Here is a 6,000-nt window from a genome sequence, read left to right on the forward strand (position 1 = left end):
GAGTAATAACTTATTTTAATGAATCCGTTTGAGATCAAATTGCAGACATGGCATCTGAGAACTAATTCTCTTTTTTTTTTCTCAGTTATTTTGCTTTATTTCCAGATTCAATCATAGGCTCATTCTTAAGCACGTACGTGCTCTTCAAAAATGGTGCTTTAAATCTCTTAAACTAAAAGATGTAAATGACATCTGTATTCAAAATAAAAGATATAGATTGCACTGAATGTCAGCTTGCTTATTTTGCTTAAGATAAGGATTTATTGAGTCCACATGTCATGCAAACAAGAAACTCTGCTTCAAACCACAAGGGCTGTCGTTCCAAACACACAACTTTGCGATGCTGTTTGCGAATGTTCGTTAGAACTATGGTTTCGGGAAACTCGCTGAACTGCTGATTAAGACGGAACTTACGAGTTGCCTAACAAAGCTTTTGGAAAACGCACCCCATGTCTAGTTCTTATCAACACTGATTAAAAGCAAAATACAGAATTCACTCCCGTCCAAACATTCTACACCTATGTGTCATTAAATATGGTGGTAACATTTCAATAAAGTCCCATTAGTTAGTCTATAGCTTATATAACCATATATAACCACACACAGTAATACAGACACACTGAGCGCTCTTTACATGAAGACGTGTCTCTCCGCTGTAGCGTGTTTCAGATGTAAGGACGGGTGGCAGTTGTGCTGCTATATGCCTGATCCAGCCCTCTTTGCATTTCCCTCCTCAACATGAAACAGGGAGGAAATCTCAGGGAGGCAAAAGAACAACAGAGCTAATTAGCCGCGCGGAGCTGACAGAGCGAAGCCAAATGGCTGCCAGCCAACCCAGCAAAGGAAGAGACCCAATGTTCAGCAGGATCGATGGAGGAGACCACTTCATTAAAGAGAGAGAGAGAGGTCTGTTTAATTAAGTCTGCGCTTCAGGGTCTAACGGCAGCCGTACAGACACCGCTGTCACTGATTCGGCCCTTCAGTGTGGCTCTCTTCTCTACACCAGGGTCCTTCTGAAAGTGTGTGTGGGAACTAGACTCACTCAGGTGGCCTGAGGCTGTATACATCAATCTATACTGTTATACCACTGTATATGTGTCATCCAGCCTTTGTGTCCATCAAGTTCCAAAAGATAAATAAATAAGTAATCAAATGAGAAAGTATTGAAGACGACATGGTCTGAAGTGCAAATGAAGATGCTCTGAACTTGTGTCCTATAATCTAGTGTGAAAGCGACAGGTGGATGGATGTTCAGTCCAAAATGCACTGCAAATGACACAGGGAACAAGTGTATATCAATATAAACTATACATAAACCATATTCACTTATTTATATTAAACATATAAAGCCTTTTTGTGGGTTTCCACATGCATTTACATATAATAAACATACAATTATATATTAAACATATAGTTATTTAGTAAGTTCATTAAATGTAGGGGTTTTGAGTAATAAAAAAAAACATAAACTTGGATGTATTTTGCATTTATATATGCACTAATTTTTTGGGGGAGAAGAAAACACTTTTATTCATCAAGCATGCATTAAATTGAACAAAAATGACAGTAAAGACATTTCTGTCATGACAACTCTTGGAGTGTTTGGCATGGTAATAGATATGACAAAGTTGATGTGTTTGGTCTAAGTTAAAGGAACACGCCGACTTTTTGGGACTTTAGCTTATTCACCGTACAAAGACTGAGGTAAACGGCTCCAGCTAGCATACTACTCCCAATAAGAGACAAAATAACGCCAAAATTTTCCTATTTACATGTTGTGATTTGTATAGTCACAGCGTGTACAAATAACAAGGTCACATGAGACAGCCATCTTCTAACCGTATACATACTGGGAACTATATTCTCAGAAGGCGAAGCACTGCTACTTCTGAGAATATAGTTCCCAATATGTATACGATTAGAAGATGGCTGTGTCTCATGTGACCTTGTTATTTGAACACGCTGTGACTATACAAATCACAACATGTAAATAGGAAAATGTTGGCGTTATTTTGTCACTTATTGGGAGCAGTATGCTAGCTGGAGCCGTTTACCTCCAGTCTTTGTGCTAAGCTAGGCTAGCGGTGGGTGCGTCAGACAGTTACGGCACGCACAGAGATAAGAAGGGGACTTATCTAACTCTGGGGGATACGGTGAATAAGCTAAAGTCCCAAAAAGTCGGCATGTTCCTTTAACGTAGACCAAACATTTCAACATTGTCATATCCATTACAAATTCTTTATACGCCCCCTATACCCTTAAATAGGGCATTATTTGAGGGGACAGCAATTTGTAGTGGTGTTCGAAACCATAGTGGACGTTATCGAGTGTACTCATTAAATCTCACAATGCACCGCAATAACGAGTGTACAGCCGATGTACGCTCAACGATTGTCTGAATTCGCTCACTCGTTTTCATTCACTACTTTCAAGCTCATTGGCTACTGATACAGCAGGAATCAATCAGCTGTGCCCTATATAGAGAACAATGTGATTGCATGCAGATTGAGTTAAGGACCGATCAGCCTGCGTTTCAAATAAATGCTGGTCTTTTGAACTCGAATGATTTCTGAAGGATCATGTGACACTGAAGATGAAGCTGAAATTTAATCTTTGATTCACAAGAATAAATTAGACTTTAAAATGTACTAACATGGAAAACAGTTATTTGAAGTAGTAATAATATTTCACAATATTACTGTTTTTACTATATTTTTGATAAAATAAATGCAGGCAGACTTTTTAAAAGAGAAAGATACAATTTTAAACATATTATCAATCCCAAATTATTGAACAGTAGTATTAAAATCTAGCCTTTGCTTTTTCTGATGAAGTTTTCTACTACATAAATTATGCTCTCAACCCATATAGTGTTTCTTGTGTCAAATTAAAAGTCGTTTAGATCATCCAAACTTTAGCCCAATTTGAATATCTTCAACCTTCAGCAACGTAACACTATTTGAGGTTTTGTTGTGCGTGACTCCTTCAGCATGTGAACACTGTGCTCAGCGTGCCAGCCTTACACTGACCACCTCATGCCACCTACAGTGACAGACAAAGAGAGCGAGCGGCCCACATGAAAAGGGCTTCATGCATATTGAAACCACAGCAGGTTCTCTCAGTCAAGAAAAAGCAAGGTGGAGAAAAAAAGACAACGTCTCAAAGCTATCTGAAACACCTAATGTATCGCCCCTATGTCTAATCCATGTTTCCCTAAGAGCTTTATGGAACAAATTGCTGCTAGACTTTGCATTTCAATGGAGTTCATTAATGCATATTCAGTTTGCTTATGGTAGAGCGGAGAATGCACCCGCCGGGACTCTCTCTCTCAGCGCTCCGCCAATGAGAACGGCTACATCGTGTTTCCATTTTAGTTTAATGCAACCGACGCTAATGCATTTGAGCGGCAGGGATTCCCTTTGCTTTAAATCTTTGCATCGGGACAATTAGGATTTCTTCGTCTGTCGGTGTGCGATCAAACACAGTGTCGTGACTTGTACCGTAGCGCAGAACGAGTGTCGTTCAATGTCTGCGGTGTCGTGAGTTTCATCTGATCTCATGGGAAAATGTAACTATTTTACGAGGTGGCGAGTTTGTACAATGCATGTGACGCATATGAAAACATAGACTATTATTTAAAAAAATAAAAAATAAATAAAAAAGTACACATGAAGGTCTAGGTCCATCCCTAAACTTAACCGTCACCGAGGCGTACAGTAGCAAATCGTACGAAAACCTACAAATGAGATTGTACGATTTCATATGATTTGCCACCAATTTGCCAAAATGTAAATAGCTATGAATTGCCATGAGATTGTGTTGGTTTCATAATTGTTGTTTTTCCACACAGGTCAACCTCTAGGCCTACACTAAACCAGTCTTGCGACTCACAAAGTTGAGATGTGTTTATAGGTATAATGTAACTTTTGGCCCTTTGTTTAAAAACAAAGCTGGATGAATTTTGCGGAAGAACATTGTTTTGGTTGTGCTTCGGCTCTGCGTGACTGTGCGGATGAATACGGTTATCCTAATGCTCAGAAAACATTCACTGCTAGGCTTAAGAGATTTAACCAGTTTAGATGGAAAGAATCTCAAGCTGACTAACTGAAGATATTACTGTATCTTTAACCATTAATAGAAATGGTGCTTCCTAGAAAATAAACTCCAGCACAGCGCTATACAACCATAATGCTTTACAGTGAACTCTGTTAGAGAGATACGTATGAAAAAAAAGTTACATAGTGCACCTTTAACTTTATGCAAATGAAGAGCAACTTTCAGGAGAGACATCCAATAGTAGTGAAGTCAGTGAAGCGCATGTGATCTGTCACTATATCCTGTAGTGAAGTGTCGGCGGCAAGATGGAGAAACTTTTTTAGTGGTCAGCAACTTTCCTATAACTTATGATACGTCAGTGGTACTCGCGTGATGATTCTGAGCCTGAATGGTTTCATGAACACAGATGGAGAGATGGTTCATGAACACTTTTGCTGCCGAGAAACAGCCACGATGGCAAACCGCACTCGCTGTGTCTTGATCATCTTTAATATCAAGCATTTTATGTACTGACTCCATCTATATTTAGTCATTTCCTTCCAAAATGTTTTTTTTTTTTTTTTGCGGCAAGAAAACAGATTTTTTGTCTATGACGTGGAATTTACAAGCAATTTCTGAGTGAAAATTGATTCAAAATACACCAAATTTTCAAAGTTCACATTTCAAGTGTCTACAATGATGAGGGAAAAAACAAATCTGAAGACCTTAACATGCTTCCTCAGCTGACGAAGACTTCAGTTGCAGACTTCAGTTCAGTGTGCGCTGAACATTAAGTGGACGAGAAGACAAAAGGAGAGCGAGAGAAAGAGAAGAGAGAAGTATGAAAGCATTGGATCCCCCTCCTCTCAGAGCTGTCAGCATCAGGAGACGAGCCTCTTTTCTGTCGTTCTCTGAGACGGAGAGCTGATTAACAGCACTTCTTCTCTGCCCCCTCCATCCACAGAAACCCCCTCAACACACTCACCATGCAAATGTGTTTGTCACTATGACAGTATGTCTCAATTAAGGCAGACAGCGAGGAATCTCGGCACGGGGGACTCCTGTCTCCGCACGCCTGACTGACCCCCTACACACACACACAACACAGCCACCCGTCCCAAACACAGATTCTGACGAACGCAAAGGACAAAGAAAAAGTACAGAGATTACGGAGTTGGTCGTGACAGCGGAGCAAACACCTGAGCAGAAGCACGGAAACAACGAGTGTGTGAAGAGACAGAAACAGAACGAGTTGACAAGAGCCTGTTGCTGCAGTAAAGACGACACATCATTATGATAAGAGCAACTGGATAAACCAGAACGGACTAAAATCAAGTCTGGCTGAACCGATCACTAGAACTACTCAGTGTTAATATAATTACGCTGGTTAAGATCACGTTTAGGAATGGGAATCGTTGGAAAGATTGAAGAATTCTGGGTCAGTATACACCAAATATCACAGCCCTGCATCTTGAAAAGTCACTTATTCTCACCAAAGCTGCATTTACCAATCAAATTTTGTGAAATAATATTACAATTTAAATTTGTTCCAGTCTTTAGTGTCACATGATCCTTCACAAATCATTCGAATATGCTGATTTTCTGCTCAAGAAACATTTTGGATTATTATCAATGTTGAAAACAGTTGTGCTGCTTCACATTTTTGTACATTTTTAAAGGATTTTTAATTAATATAAATCATCTTCACATATTACTTAACCATTAGTTAATAGTCATGTGCCTCAACAAGTAAAGTCATAACATTATGATATCTTTGCAAATCATTAGCTAACGATTAATTAAAGCAGACAACTGGAAGATGACATACATGGCTTCGACCCACTGTGGTAATTAACACATTCATTTACACTATTAGTTAATACTATTAAGGACTTAATACATTATGATACATTTAATTCATAGCAATTCATATATTGCTTAATCTATTAATCATATAGAATCCTT

This window comes from Scardinius erythrophthalmus, assembly GCF_964197995.2.
Source record: "Scardinius erythrophthalmus genome assembly, chromosome: 20".
Lineage (NCBI taxonomy): Eukaryota > Metazoa > Chordata > Actinopteri > Cypriniformes > Leuciscidae > Scardinius > Scardinius erythrophthalmus.